The sequence below is a fragment of the Nannobrachium achirus genome (genome assembly GCF_963921795.1).
Source record: "Nannobrachium achirus genome assembly, chromosome: 1".
In the NCBI taxonomy this organism is placed as follows: Eukaryota; Metazoa; Chordata; class Actinopteri; order Myctophiformes; family Myctophidae; genus Nannobrachium; species Nannobrachium achirus.
The window spans coordinates 88,103,378-88,118,906 of record NC_137810.1 but is presented as its reverse complement, the minus strand read 5'-3'; the positions used below and the strand labels follow the sequence as shown (position 1 = coordinate 88,118,906).

Here is a 15,529-nt window from a genome sequence, read left to right as displayed (position 1 = left end):
TTTTAATCATTTAAGTCATTTTAAAGTCCAGGCAATAAATGTTCAATTATTTATACAATGTTATGTATTTGCATTTTTCTTTTTTGACAAACAAAACTGACAGCAACAAGTTCAATAATAATACAATAACAATAAATGTTAAATTGATAACTTTTCTGTCTGTTATATCTTAAAAAATCACAATCATTGTGTCATTTGATGCTGATCCATCAGGAGGATTCATTTCTGAAGGTTATCACCCTGTCAGTCACTCCCCCAATTAGTCATCAGGAGCAGGTTGGTTGCTTCATCCAACACTGTTTCTTTGAAGCCAGGGTAAATCTTCAGAACCTCCCAGCTGTAATCATCCTGATCTCATGGATGTGGTGAAAGAACAGGTCCAAACCTTCTTCCTCACCTCACCCAGGAACCGGAAAAGCTCACACCTCCATCTGGATCTTGCTGGGGCCGATCAGGATGAGGTGGTTGATAGCGTCCATTTCCAGAACACTGTTGATGGATACTACAAACAGACACACCTTCATCCCAGCAACAGCAGCAGGTCCAGGGGGCTCCACAGCCTGGATGTGACATGGTCCAGTCCCTCTTATCGCGAACTCCCAGCCCAACCTGTCGCTCTCGATCCTTAACCGTTTCTTCCTGTAGCGTCCTGCTGATTGTAGTCGTAGTTCGTCTGGAGTTACAGGTTTCTTCAGGACTGATTTGGGGTTGGTGAGCATGGTGGAAAGACCTGTATTTCTTACCTTTGTCCATCTAGTTTTTGAATTATGTTGCATTCTTCTAGCGTTTGTATTAAACACAAAAATGCAGTACGTTTACCAGTAAGACTCCCTAGATTGGGAGATAAGCCACCGCCAGGTCGCATACACAAACTTTAGAGGGCAATGGTAGCCATTCAGGAGGGAATATGGGAAATGGGACGCATCATTGACTTCTCCGGCAACCTTAATTTGATTTTGCAGTTAGACAACCTGCATGCCTACTAGAACCTTACGGATAATTTTCTAATGAAATCAGTCAAATCACAGATGTACTGTACACGGTAACCAGTTTAGAGAAAATAAAATGGACATGGGAGTCTTTACCTGTTCATAGGCCATGAACTTAATGGCCGTCTCTGGGGCAATCTTCAGGACATTGACACCATTACCTCTCCATAGAGACGCAACGCCACCTTCTTTTAACATGTGCTTGAAACCCCCAACTAGGCTGATTTTGTTGCTCTTGGAGGAATGCACCTGTGGTAAAACACTTTATTTAAATCCATGGGCCCCACAGGGAATCATTTGAAATATTACAAGTGCAGTATTACAGTATAAAGATTACTACAATTTTGGACATCATTGTGCACAACCTCCTTGCATACATGGTTATGTTAATGGATGCAGCCATCTGGAATAATAAAGGCTTAATTTGCGTCATTCATTGAGTCATGGCGCTTGCTATAATTATTATTGGGCAGCCCAGCTCAGATGTCATGTGTGGAGTCAGGTGGATCATAGAACAATGAGATATTCTGACCCTCTTTCTGATTCTGACAGCTTTGGAACACTGGCATTAATGTCTAAGCAGGCCACACTGGAGAGGATTTGTGTGGACATTACAGATGTGCCATTTCAGCCTTTCTGCAAATATGTTTTGACAAGAAAGTCAATTCATTCCATGTGTTCATTCCATTCATTCCATGTGTGGAGTGTCCAACTCCACAAGTGTGCAACATTTTTGTAATGATAAGATGATAAATATTATGTGATGATGGATATTATGTTGAAACCTTACCATGTGATACTAGGAATTCATCAGTCAGTAACCAGTCCATCAGTATTCATCAGTCAGTAACCAGTCCATCAGTAAACGTTCACACAAACAACTGCTTCATAGAATTGCGGGAAATCTAACTGAGTTTGCAACTGAACATGGAATACTTTGTGTGTAACAGAATCATGCTTTGTTTGAAATAGTTAGAATAGTTGGACAGCATAATAGTCCCATGACACCTACAGTATTTAAAATGCTGTTTATAATAATGGTGATAACAAACAATAGCTACAAAAGCAGCAACAAAATATACATTTGGCCACACCTGCATGAAGACTTTCATCCTGTCCAGAGGGGCTGTCCCTGTGCGAGACACAGCCCCTGCTGCCAGCTGCTTCCACCACACACCAGTGGTCTTCTCTTCTTCTGTGAACTCATCTGGGATGGTCAGGCTGTCACCAACATCAAGCACCTACACAGAACAGAGGAGCTAAGAATAGAATGTTACACAAAACACATTTTTCTGCCCACAAAAGGAGACATATACAACATACTACTACTGTAGATGTACTGTAAATGTGAAAAGAATATTGCCTTGCCAGAAACTGGTTTTGTTGGACAGTATATAGGAGATTTAGAGTTTATTCCCAGTTTTTTAGCAGTCTGCTACTCAGGGGGTTGGACGTCACTGTGATGACAAGCTACATTGAGGGGTTATAGAGACCTTAGATACAATCACTTTCACTTACAGTTAAGTGTTGAGGTGTCCAAGAGGAAGATCAACATACAATACAATATTCAAGTCCACACACTCTCTATAAGCTCAACTTATAGTGCTTCTTTCGGCTGCCTCCGATGCAGCTTTGATGGCTGAACGCTGGCTTTGGCCTCTAATTCCCAGGTCTGCAAAGAGCCTGGTTGTAGATCTTGCCACAAACCCTCTGCATCCCACCTCCACTGGGCGGATTTCATGGTGTTCATATTGGTAGATGATATCCCCCATTCTCTCCAGCTTCTTTTCCACTGTCCCTCGATGTTGCTCAAGAGACAGGGTCAGATCAGTATTGATAGTTTCCCAGAGCTTTTTATCCACAGCACTATCTATGCAATCTATGCCCTGCTAGTCTCCTTTCGTCTGCAGGTCTAGGAGGTTGGGTCGGTTCTGCCTCTGTTGTTATCACCTGTGTTTGCTTCCTCCATGACAGTGGTATTGATGTACTGCAAGCTATGGTTTGCATCCAGTTGCTGTACTTCATTCGACTGATTTGATTCCTTTCGCAGAAGGTAATCAACGCGAGGCCTCTGTCTCTCTTCTGTTAAACACTTCATCTTTCCCTGATGAATTCTCAACCCCAGATAGGATGTAACCTTCCTCCAACCACAGGGACATATTTGCTGTTTGTGGCCCATTGACGTGGCTGTAGCTGGCTGTAGCTTTGTGGCTTACTACATTTTTTCAACTCTTTTGTGGCCTACTACATTTACCCGACATCCTTCTGGTGGTGTCGTAAAACTGTTTCATTAACCGTTTCTTGCTGTTTTCTTTGCTTCTTCTGCTAGATTTTCAATGTATTTACTCTTGTCTGCCTTAATGCTCCTTTTTACCATTCTGTTAGCATCTGTATATTCTTATTGTGCCTTTACTTTTGCTTTTATGCGGCTATACAAGACAGATAAACCCTGAAGGCCAAATTATCATGTGAAGCTTGACCAATCCTCAAAGTATCCATTCATCTAACCTCCTTTAACCCTTAAGTTCTGTTCGGGTCATTTTGACCCGTTTTACATTTTCATTTGATAAAAAAAGGTAGAAGTTTAAATCTTTTCCACCTGAAACTCACTGGCCTTAAAGATTCTTCTGAGATGAATGTGTAAAAAAAATATTTTTGCACTACACCCATGCTACACCCCTCTCATATTTTTTGAACCTTAAGTGCTGTTCGGGTCATTTTGACCCGGAAGAACACAATTATGCACAGAAATACACAGTATTGTGCCAAAACACAGACACACAGCCCCCCCCCCTTCTAACACCCCCCTTCCGAAGCCCCCCTGTCTGATTTTTATTTTTTCCTATAAGCATGAGCAATATTGCCCAGTATTAAATAAAGTAGTTTTTTTACATGAATTCCAGCTAAATCAGTAAAAACGCCTAGCTCGTTCAGTGTTTAATGTGATATAGCAAAGCAGAAATGCAAACATTTACCATATATATCATATGAATTGTTTGGTATTGAGTCAAAGTCAATGTATCATGATGATTTGTTAAGTTAAAATTTATATTAGTGTTGTTTTTTTTTAAACCAAATATCTCCCGGGTCAAAATGACCCGAACAGAACGAAGGTGTAGTGAATCTGAACAGAACTTAAGGGTTAATGTTGCACCTTTTATTTATAATCCAAAATGACAGACCATTAAAATGAATGGAAAGAAAAGTGACCCTTGTTGTGGATGTCTTACCTGCTGCTAGCATCCTGGTACGGATCAGAGCCAGAGGGTAGCTGGCTAGTTGGCCACAAGTGCTGGAGATGGTTCCACAGCCCAACAACACCAGAATACCAGGGTTGGCTGTGTCTTTGGCATAGCGGGACAGCCAGGCATTCTTTAAACTCTAGAGAAGGTAGGCAGGAAGAAATTATTAGATTATGCCCAAGTTACTAGCAAGCCATGAATAAAGAATCAGTTGGAAAAATCAAAGCTATAATAGTGAGTGTGTGTGTGTGTGTGTGTGTGTGTGTGTGTGTGTGTGTACACAATTTATACACAATGTACAGTCCAGCTAATTGTTATACATTTTATATACTGTAGTAACCTTAGACATTGTGTACCTCATACACTGCCAGATCTATCCCAGCATATGGAATAATGCCTATGATATTAGGAATGTAGCCTTTGTAGAAGGCCTTCAAGCCTTCCTTCTTGAGGATTTTCTTGCAGCAGTCAAACATTCCAGAGTACTGTCCAGTCTTCCCCAGAGTCAGCCTGGTTTTCATCACTGAGTATCCTGCTCTCATCGTGTGTCCTAACACGAATTAACAGGTAGCGAACAAGATTTGAAGAGGCAGAAGCTGGAGTAAAGATGACCGTTTACTGTTGTCTGTGTTCTCTCCAAATACATTTTTTGTAAAAATGAAATAAAAACAGCAAAGGAGCATCGGGAGGGTTAGCGACTCACCCCACGGAGGTTAGGTTTAGGGTAAGGGTTAGAGTTGGGTGTCGAAATGATGACACGTAATAACAGCGAAACGCTCCCAAAAAAGACATATCACAAATAATGTACAGCAAAGCTGTGGTCTCAACAACTCAAAACAAAGTACAGTTGTGCTGGATATTGTTAGGTCTATAGCTTACAGAGGCAAGATGGAGTGCTGTTCAACATCTTTATTAAAAAATATATTTTAATGTAATCAGGAAGTTAAATTGTACAAGAACTTTATGTAATATTGTGACAATCTTATTATGTTAATATATATGTGCATCACACTAAACACTCAGACAGAGGATAGTCTGTCTGAAAACCTATTAGTTCTCCATTATCAGACGGCACAGGATTTCTGTGAGGAACACAGTAGGAGGAGCAAAATTACTCTTTACAAATTCGGCACAAACAATGACACACTAGTCCCAACTTCATGGGGTAGAGTGCTTCGATGCATTACGACCAGACACACACACACCTTACACTCCATTGTTGTTAAAAGACTCCCTTGCTCTCACCTCCATGGGGTAGATGGCCATTTGTGCTGTGGCTCCAGCCAGTGAACCGGCGATGAACCTTTCGTGGGTCTGAATCTTTCCCCCCTCACTGGTCAGCATCTTCTTATACTGCCGATAAAGTTAAATAACATAGCATGAATAATCTCATCTAGTAGTAGTCTCATCTTATGTCCTTTCATGGTGATGGGGAACAAATCAATGAATGCTCCTTATGTGTACAGTTTGTTTAAACATGAATGTATTAATGTTAAGAGGAGGCTAGTTCATTTATTTGTTTGTTTGCTTTTTCAAATGGCCAATCCACAAGATTCCACATACATGAGACTATTCATTAAATGATATAAATCATAATAAATCAAGTACCCGCCACAACCCAGTATTGGGGAAGTGATTTGAAATTACATTTCTTGGTAACAGGGTCATGTCATCATAAGACTAACATTGTAGGACAAAATGTGAGGCAAAACTATTGATAAACATTGAGCATATTGGCCTTTGTAAGTTGAAACAATGCTCCTCATATCAAACAGTGGTATAGTATGCATCATTGACTTCTCCGGCAACCTTAATTTGATTTTGCAGTTAGACAACCTGCCTACTAGAACCTTACGGATAATTTTCTAATGAAATCAGTCAAATCACAGATGTACTGTACACGGTAACCAGTTTAGAGAAAATAAAATGGACATGGGAGTCTTTACCTGTTCATAGGCCATGAACTTAATGGCCGTCTCTGGGGCAATCTTCAGGACATTGACACCATTACCTCTCCATAGAGACGCAACGCCGCCTTCTTTTAACATGTGCTTGAAACCCCCAACTAGACTGATTTTGTTGCTCTTGGAGGAATGCACCTGTGGTAAAACACTTTATTTAAATCCATGGGCCCCACAGGGAATCATTTGAAATATTACAAGTGCAGTATTACAGTATAAAGATTACTACAATTTTGGACATCATTGTGCACAACCTCCTTGCATACATGGTTATGTTAATGGATGCAGCCATCTGGAATAATAAAGGCTTAATTTGCGTCATTCATTGAGTCATGGCACTTGCTATAATTATTATTGGGCAGCCCAGCTCAGATGTCATGTGTGGAGTCAGGTGGATCATAGAACAATGAGATATTCTGACCCTCTTTCTGATTCTGACAGCTTTGGAACACTGGCATTAATGTCTAAGCAGGCCCACACTGGAGAGGATTTGTGTGGAAATTACAGATGTGCTATTTCAGCCTTTCTGCAAATATGTTTTGACAAGAAAGTCAATTCATTCCATGTGTGGCTTGTGGAGTGTACATTTTTGTAATGATAAGATGATAAATATTATGTGATGATGGATATTATGTTGAAACCTTACCATGTGATACTAGGAATTCATCAGTCAGTAACCAGTCCATCAGTAAACGTTCACACAAACAACTGCTTCATAGAATTGCGGGAAATCTGAGTTTGCAACTGAACATGGAATACTTTGTGTGTAACAGAATCATGCTTTGTTTGAAATAGTTAGAATAGTTGGACAGCATAATAGTCCCATGACACCTACAGTATTTAAAATGCTATTTATAATAATGGTGATAACAAACAATAGCTACAAAAGCAGCAACAAAATATACATTTGGCCACACCTGCCACAAGCTACATTGAGGGGTTATAGAGACCTTAGATACAATCACTTTCACTTACAGTTAAGTGTCGAGGTGTCCAAGAGGAAGATCAACATACAATAGAATATTCAAGTCCACACACTCGCTATAAGCTCAACTTATAGTGCTTCTTTCGGCTGCCTCCGATGCAGCTTTGATGGCTGAACGCTGGCTTTGGCCTCTAATTCCCAGGTCTGCAAAGAGCCTGGTTGTAGATCTTGCCACAAACCCTCTGCATCCCACCTCCACTGGGCGGATTTCATGGTGTTCATATTGGTAGATGATATCCCCCATTCTCTCCAGCTTCTTTTCCACTGTCCCTCGATGTTGCTCAAGAGACAGGGTCAGATCAGTATTGATAGTTTCCCAGAGTTTTTTATCCACAGCACTATCTATGCAATCTATGCCCTGCTAGTCTCCTTTCAACTGCAGGTCTAGGAGGTTGGGTCGGTTCTGCCTCTGTTGTTATCACCTGTGTTTGCTTCCTCCACAACAGTGGTATTGATGTACTGCAAGCTATGGTTTGCATCCAGTTGCTGTACTTCATTCGACTGATTTGATTCCTTTTGCAGAAGGTAATCAACGCGAGGCCTCTGTCTCTCTTCTGTTAAACACTTCATCTTTCCCTGATGAATTCTCAACCCCAGATAGGATGTAACCTTCCTCCAACCACAGGGACATATTTGCTGTTTGTGGCCCGTTGACGTGGCTGTAGCTCGCTGTAGCTTTGTGGCTTACTACATTTTTTCAACTCTTTTGTGGCCTACTACATTTACCCGACATCCTTCTTGTGGTGTCGTAAAACATCCGTTTCTTGCTGTTTCCTTTGCTTCTTCTGCTAAATTTTCAATGTATTTACTCTTGTCTGCCTTAATGCTCCTTTTTACCATTCTGTTAGCATCTGTATATTCTTATTGTGCCTTTACTTTTGCTCTTATGCGGCTATTTGTTATGCAATAGGTGAGACCTATTGCATGTACAAGACAAATAAACCCTGAAGGCCAAATTATCATGTGAAGCTTGACCAATCCTCAAAGTATCCATTCATCTGACCGGGAGGGACACCGCACACATATTCTAGATGTACAGGACATATAAAGCCTATTCATTCTGAACTGAAATGACCATATATGGACATGGGACACACATTTTGCTTTTTGAAAAAGCCTATTCATTCTGGACTGATATTTTACACGTACAGGACAGGAAAAACCTGTTCATTCTGGCCTGGAGTGACCATATATGGACATAAGGTAACATACATTGTGTTTTTGAAAAACCCTGTTCATTCTGGACTGAGATCACCATATATGGTAATTAAACGGACATTCTGTTTTTGAAAAAGCCTGTTCATTCTGGACTGAGATCACCATATATGGTAATTAAACGGACATTCTGTTTTTGAAAAAGCCTGTTCATTCTGGACTGAAATGACCATATATGGGAGGGATCTGACCGGGAGGGACACCGCACACATATTCTAGATGTACAGGACATATAAAGCCTATTCATTCTGAACTGAAATGACCATATATGGACATGGGACACACATTTTGCTTTTTGAAAAAGCCTATTCATTCTGGACTGATATTTTACACGTACGGGACAGGAAAAACCTGTTCATTCTGGCCTGGAGTGACCATATATGGACATAAGGTAACATACATTGTGTTTTTGAAAAACCCTGTTCATTCTGGACTGAGATCACCATATATATGGTAATTAAACGGACATTCTGTTTTTGAAAAAGCCTGTTCCTTCTGGACTGAAATGACCATATATGGGCGTGATACACACAAAGCCATTCATTGGAAGCGGTTTTCACAACCATGTAGCCCAAAACATACTAAAGTTAGTTAGGGGAAAATTCTACCTCAAGCAGCTCGTGGCTTCAGTCATTGTCCCCAATCTGGTTCTCCATGACGTCTTTTAACATAACGCATTCAGATTAGGTATTAGGAAATGTATGAAAATAAACCACGATACTGTAATCAATATGATCTGATGTCCAGTAACAATGCAGTGATTCAGTGAAACACAGCAGACCAAGTGGTCACCTGCAGAATTGCTGTTGCCCACATCAGCATCCATGCACGTGTCCGCCTACAAGAACAACAGATACATATTGAGTCAACAAGTCAAATGTGCAGTAACACTGACATGCAGATACTCTGCAGAACATGACAGGCAGCACACACTCACACAGTAAGATTCGTAATCTGTGGAGCTGCACTCCACTGTAACTGATTCTGCACACAAACCCCTCCCTTGTGATGAGAATATTTTAATGGCAATGTTAAAGTTAAACACTAGGCCTACTACTACATACCGCTTGCCAGACTCACAGATGGACTCAAGGGTCCTGTGCTGTCTTCGGCTGCAGTGACTTCGGGAGGTGGAGTCGGAGATGCTGATGCTGCTGCTGATGATGATGATGATGAAGAAGTTGGCGGTGTTGACGGACTCAGATTTATTGGACGGGAGATGGGTTGTGATTCTAGGGTTTCAGGGTTACTTGCCGGTTTGTGGCCAAGGATGCTGTCCACCTGATCGAACCAAATAAATTTATCCTTTTCATCTGTGGAGCTGCCAGTTTTTCGCAGGGCATCCTTAACTTTATGATAGTGTAGTTTGAGCCACTTGACTTTAGCACGGCATTGTTCGATTGGTCTGTTAAATCTATGCACACGCATATACTCACTGATTACCGAAAATATGTCTGCATTTTTGTGTGTATTGTCTAATTGCGTGTGGATGTCAGTGTCTGCCCAAATTTCTAGCAAGCAAGCAATCTCTCTGTTAGACCAAGTCTCTCTGTAGCTTCACATTGCAGCGCACCGTTCTGGAGGACGCATCATGCAGACTCGAGACTACCTCCGGAGGTGGTCTCGAGGCTGGTGCGTTGATCCGTTTCTGAGGTAGAACGCAAGCTTTCACACTGTCAAAACATCTGCCAAGTAGCCTCGAGAACGTTCCCGAGACCGCAGTGTAAATCCGCCCTCAGAAAAGAAAAAGGCAGAGATCAGAATCAACATCTTGTAAAGTAACAAGTTTCAAACCTTAAAAAAATCCAACCCAAACCAATGAGGTGAATGGCAACGAATACTACATGGGGGAGCAGATATGAAATAACTATATTTGGCTGATGCCAATATCCTGAAAAGTGTTATTCTGCTAGATACACTTGTAAACATTTCTTGCCATGTACCAGCTTAGTTAATAGCCATTGCATTTGTTTCCTCTCTTTTTTTTAATGTACATTATGTGTAGCTTTTACCTAAACCCATGTAAAAGGTCTTGGAAGTGATGCATGTTGGACTCCCCAACTTGTTTTGACAAGCCCTCTGGTGCCAGGTGTGACAAAACATAATGCACATCCACCAAAGAACAAAAGAGTATTACAGTTTAATGTGATCCAATATCACTCACACACGGTTACTGCCAATGGCAATTTAAGTACTGCTTGTGCAGGGGCCAGGGGGTACATTTCTCTATCTCAGTGAAGATGATTAAGGCAGAAACGTACAATTCAATGAAGGGTGATAATGTAGCCTTTTAAACCAATTGAACATACCTTCACCTGTCATTTTCCCCGACCACGAACAGGCCACAGCACTCCAATGGCTTTTTTGGATGACCCTGATGAGGTCGTAGACATCCAAGCCTTCCCGTAACTGGCCAAGCATTGGTCTGCGCTGGTTTGTAAGGTGTAAAACGACAAAAGGATAAGACACATCCAATTTTACATCCAAGCCTTTTCATAACAATGTAAACTGTACAATTGGATATAACACTAAAGTATAGCACTTCAGTAATTGTGCTTTGATTGATTGAAGACTTTATTAGAAGTTTGCATAGGAAAAGGTACAGTTTCATGACGGTACAGTTCACTGGTACAAGGTCTACTAAAAGGAGATCCATGAAAAGACTAAGCTTATTTCCACTGGAAACCATTGAAGTATCTCATATAACATTGAATGACAGACAAATAGAACACAGTACTATGCAGTAGATATGTAAAGAAAAACAAAAAAGAAGACAGTAAGTTTAAAACAAACAGTATATACAAAGATGCTGAGGTGCTAAATAGCACCTGAAGCATCCCATCAACCACTGAAGGACCCCTCAGGTGCTATATACTGTAGCACCACACCAATCCCAAAGAACCACTGAAGCACCCTTCATGTGCAGCACCACAACAATCCCAAAGACGTGTCTGAAAACATAGAAAGTAGTTAATTTAGTGTGTGTGTGTGTGTGTGTGTGTGTGTGTGTGTGTGTGCGCGTGCGTGCGTGCGTGCGTGCCTGCATGAGTGTGTGTGTATTTCTTTCATAAATATGCATTTAATACACACTTAGAAGTTTGAGTTCCAATACCCTCTCTCTGTCTACTGCCAAGCTACGGTTGTATTCAGCATCTTGCACTGCAATGAGCCGGCGGCGCTGTTGAAGACCTTCCTGAAATCAGAATTCATTGAAAGCTGTTAAACTGACCACACTAGAATCAATAACTCACACCCTGCTAGCAGAGTCCATACTGTATTATTGTAGCGTCACGGCCGGGAGGCGAACCCGGGACTCCGATTTGCCAGGTATGCACGCTGACCAGTCAGCCAAAGTGCCAGGCACGTTGGCGAGAGCCAACGCACATACCGTATAGCCTACAGTCGTCCCCTCTACCTGGAAGCGCGACCACGCGCGCCGCCCAGGATCTAAGATCGACTTTGAAACCGGTGGGTTCAAACGCAACTCAGGGGGAACAGTCGTCGACTACTAGCCGGACAGGTCTACACCGCCGCCGGGGATGAATACTTCCCCTCTGTACCGCTGCCACCAATGTAGTGTCACGGCCGGGAGGCGAACCCGGGACCCCGATTTGCCAGGTATGCACGCTGACCAGTCAGCCAAAGTGCCAGGCACGTTGGCGAGAGCCAACGCTTATATATGTGGCGGAGAGAGTCGCAGCCCCAGCCTGAAGCCTCAAAAGTCTAGTATCCGCCCTCGTTCCATAGGGATATCCCTTTGGAGTAATGGTTATAGGATAGAAAGATATTGGACTTTCACGCGGGAGACCTGGGTTCGAAGCCGGGTGGGGAAGTTTGGATCACCTCCGTTACATATATATTTTGTATTATTACAATGAACACAGCAGCACAACTCTACCGACTCACCACCTGTAGTAGAGCTTTGGCCATTGTGTCAGCAGGACAAGTAAATATGCTGTTAACACTGATAAGATAATCTGCAGAACTTGAAGTGCTAGATACAAACTATGGTATTAGTAATATGTGACACAGGAGCTGCACATAATCTAAAAAAGTGAATGGATGTATACAAAAATATTAAAAAAATATAAAAAGATTGTCTAAATGATAACACGTGTCACATGTGGAAATCAGATCAATCTGATAAAAGGATTTAGAATGTGGGACAACATGCATAAAATAACTGAATTTGAGGTTTAAATGTGAACACTAGGGGGTGTCAATTACCACCCCTGTGACCCAAATGAGACAGATAAGCTAATTGACCCAGGTTTTGACCCAAATGAGACAGATAAGCTAATTCACCCAGGTCTCCTCTCTGGTGTCCAAGCTGTGGGGCCAGGTCCTGGCCATGCCCTGCTGCCAGCTGTCACACACCATCCTGACTGAGAAGAACTGGTAACATTTAAACCTTTAATTATTAATAACTGGTAACATTCAAACCTTTTATTATTAAGAACTGGTAACATTTAAACCTTTTATTACTGTGCCACACCAGCCTGAGAAGAGCTGGTAACAATATTACCTTTATGTTCATTTATTTTACTGTAAAACTAAAGAAACACTCCCACACATTGTTGTTGCATTTAGCAGACTCTCTTTATCCAGAGCAACTTCCAGTGGGCAAGGTAAACATGTACAGTATAGAGCAGAGAGACAGTGACTTTTGGTCATTTTCTCGTTTAATCAGGCTTTTATGAACACCCTGGAAAACATTTAATTAGCTTGATGTTATCAGGGCCCGAGGGGGAAGACCAAGCACAGCCCATTAGTTTGTTCTGGGCTGTTTGGAGTTTTAACTTTAAGGCAGTTGGGGCATCGCGATACCAGACAAGGACTCCGTAATCAATGAGGGGGCCAATAAGAACACCTCCTAGGGTCTTTCGAGTAACAAAAAACAGTCTGTAAAAAAGACAACTCTTGGGGATAATAACACACACAAACATTGCTTCATTCTAGACTTTGGATATAACATTACATTCATGATCCAACCTAAATCTTAACAACTTCATGGTCCAACCTAAATCTTAACAACTTCATTACATTTGAGTCTTTGTAAAGACTATTGGTCTTAAATCTTACTTCATATCTAGCCTTCCTACGAACACTAAGCTCTGGTACTTAATCCAACCCAAACCAATAATCCATAGAGTTGAGGAAGGTTCGCATATCTGTCTGAAAGGAGAGAAAATCTTTGTAATGTCCAGGAAGGTGTAGCGTTTCAAAGCACGTTGATGCTTTAGGCAAGGGACTCTTAACAAACTCCAACTGCAGCTCCTTTGGAGGAATCTCCCAGCCTACCCAGAAAGGTCAGTCAGTTCCTGGCTTGATGCTGGGATGAGGAAAACATAGGTTAGTACTCCTGTTGGGCTTTACATTCTCATTTCTTACATAGCAGCTTGTGTAGGGCAAGTATTTAATTAAAATATGTGTTAAATAGCTCTATATTATGATAGCAATCATTGCTATCGGAGGGTTTGTTCATTAAAACGAGTATCCACGTGTGTACAACTCATTAAATATAATTATTTTTCAGGTTGTGATATAGAATGTATCCAATCAAGATAAGACTTGAACCAGGATATAGATTAAAAAAGCGACTTGGAAATGACTAAGAAATGAGCAGAACTGGAACACTATAGAAGATTAAGCAAATAAATGGTTACTCCGTCCATGATGTGCCAAGATCACCCACCGGAAAATCAACTTTATTCATTACAGAGTTGGAGAGATGGGCAGGGCATACTGTTATTGAACAAACACTCTATGGCAATGATTAGCATCAGAATATAATGCTTTATCCGTTTAACAACCAGCTCATGGTTTTAAATATCATATACCCAATGATTACGATCAGAATATAATGCTTTATCCGTTTAACAACCAGCTCATGGTTTTAAATATCATATACCCATCATTTAACCCAGGGGGCTTCAATGTTTTCAGGCCAGGGACCCCAATGACTTAGGAAAGAAAGAGAGTGCAAAAGGCAGAAGAACAAAGACAAACAAACAAACAAAATGTGAATAAAGTTTGGTGTATTGTATACACAAATGGTATTATTTTTCCGTAGTAGCTACTGTGCAACTTCACAGTGTGTTCTATGAGCAACAGGTCAGTATAATTAAAAACTTCACAGTATACATATTTATTTACAATAGGTCAGCCTCACATTATATGTACTGTAGGTGAGGCTCGTCTTTGACAGTTTGTTCACGTGCCTGATTGTTTGTGGAAAGAAGCTTTTTTGCAGTCTGTTGCTAGTAGCTTTGAGACTGCATAGTCGTTTTCCATGTGGCAACATCTTGAACAGACTGTGGTTGGGAGGGTGTATATCTTTGATGATTCCCTGGGCTTTTTTGACACAGCGTTCGTTGCACAGGGCTTGCACAGGGCTTGAATTTGGGGGAGATCGCATCTGCTGATGCCTTCGGCTGTCCGCACGACCCTCTGCAGGGCCTTGAGGTTTAGGTCTGTGCCATACCAGGCAGTGAAGCAGCCAGTCAGGATGCTCTCAGGATGTGGTGCCTCTGTAGAAAGCTCTTAGGACTTTGGGGCCCATCCTGAGAAAGCAGAGGCGTTGTTGTGCTTTCTTGACAACTCGCTCTGTCTGCACTGCCCAGGTAAGGTCCTAAGAGATGTGCACTCCCAGGAATTTGAATTATTTTACCCTCTCTACTGCAGCACCCCCGATTTGGAGGGGTGAGTGGTCTCTAGGAGTCCTCCTGTAGTCAAGGATGATCTCTTTTGTCTTGTCCATGTTGAGAGATAGGTTGTTCTCCTGGCACCATGATTCCAGGTTCTCTACCTCTCTCCTGAAGGCTGTTTCATCGTCATTTGTGATCAGGCCTATGACTGTGGTGTCGTCCACAAACTTGATCACTTGGTTCGAGCTGAACAGGGCCACACAGTCGTGGGTGTACAGGGAGTAGAGGAGGGGTAATGAATGCATGAATTAATTAAATGTATTATTAATGAATGCATTTGAAACTACATTGCAGTGCACACCATGGGGTGATCACTGCTTGCCTCCTGTGAATTGTTTTATTTTCATTTTTGTTTATTTTATTTTTATTTTGTTGCTGAGTGACAGCAGACAAAGTGACATGAGTGAGATGAAAAAACCTGAGTGAAATG

The 15,529-nt window shown here is 41.5% G+C and overlaps 1 pseudogene across 1 annotated transcript; it reads right to left on the bottom strand.

Moving 5' to 3' along the window:
- Positions 1–1,557: 1,557 nt before the first annotated feature.
- Positions 1,558–6,359, bottom strand: LOC308290402 (mitochondrial adenyl nucleotide antiporter SLC25A24-like; annotated as a pseudogene). The gene is made up of 7 exons: positions 6,178–6,359; positions 5,444–5,584; positions 4,588–4,763; positions 4,220–4,370; positions 2,711–2,781; positions 2,084–2,230; positions 1,558–1,578 (listed from the first exon to the last, which is right to left on the bottom strand). The product of its transcript is annotated as a mitochondrial adenyl nucleotide antiporter SLC25A24-like (transcript).
- Between the last annotated feature and the right edge of the window lie 9,170 nt (positions 6,360–15,529).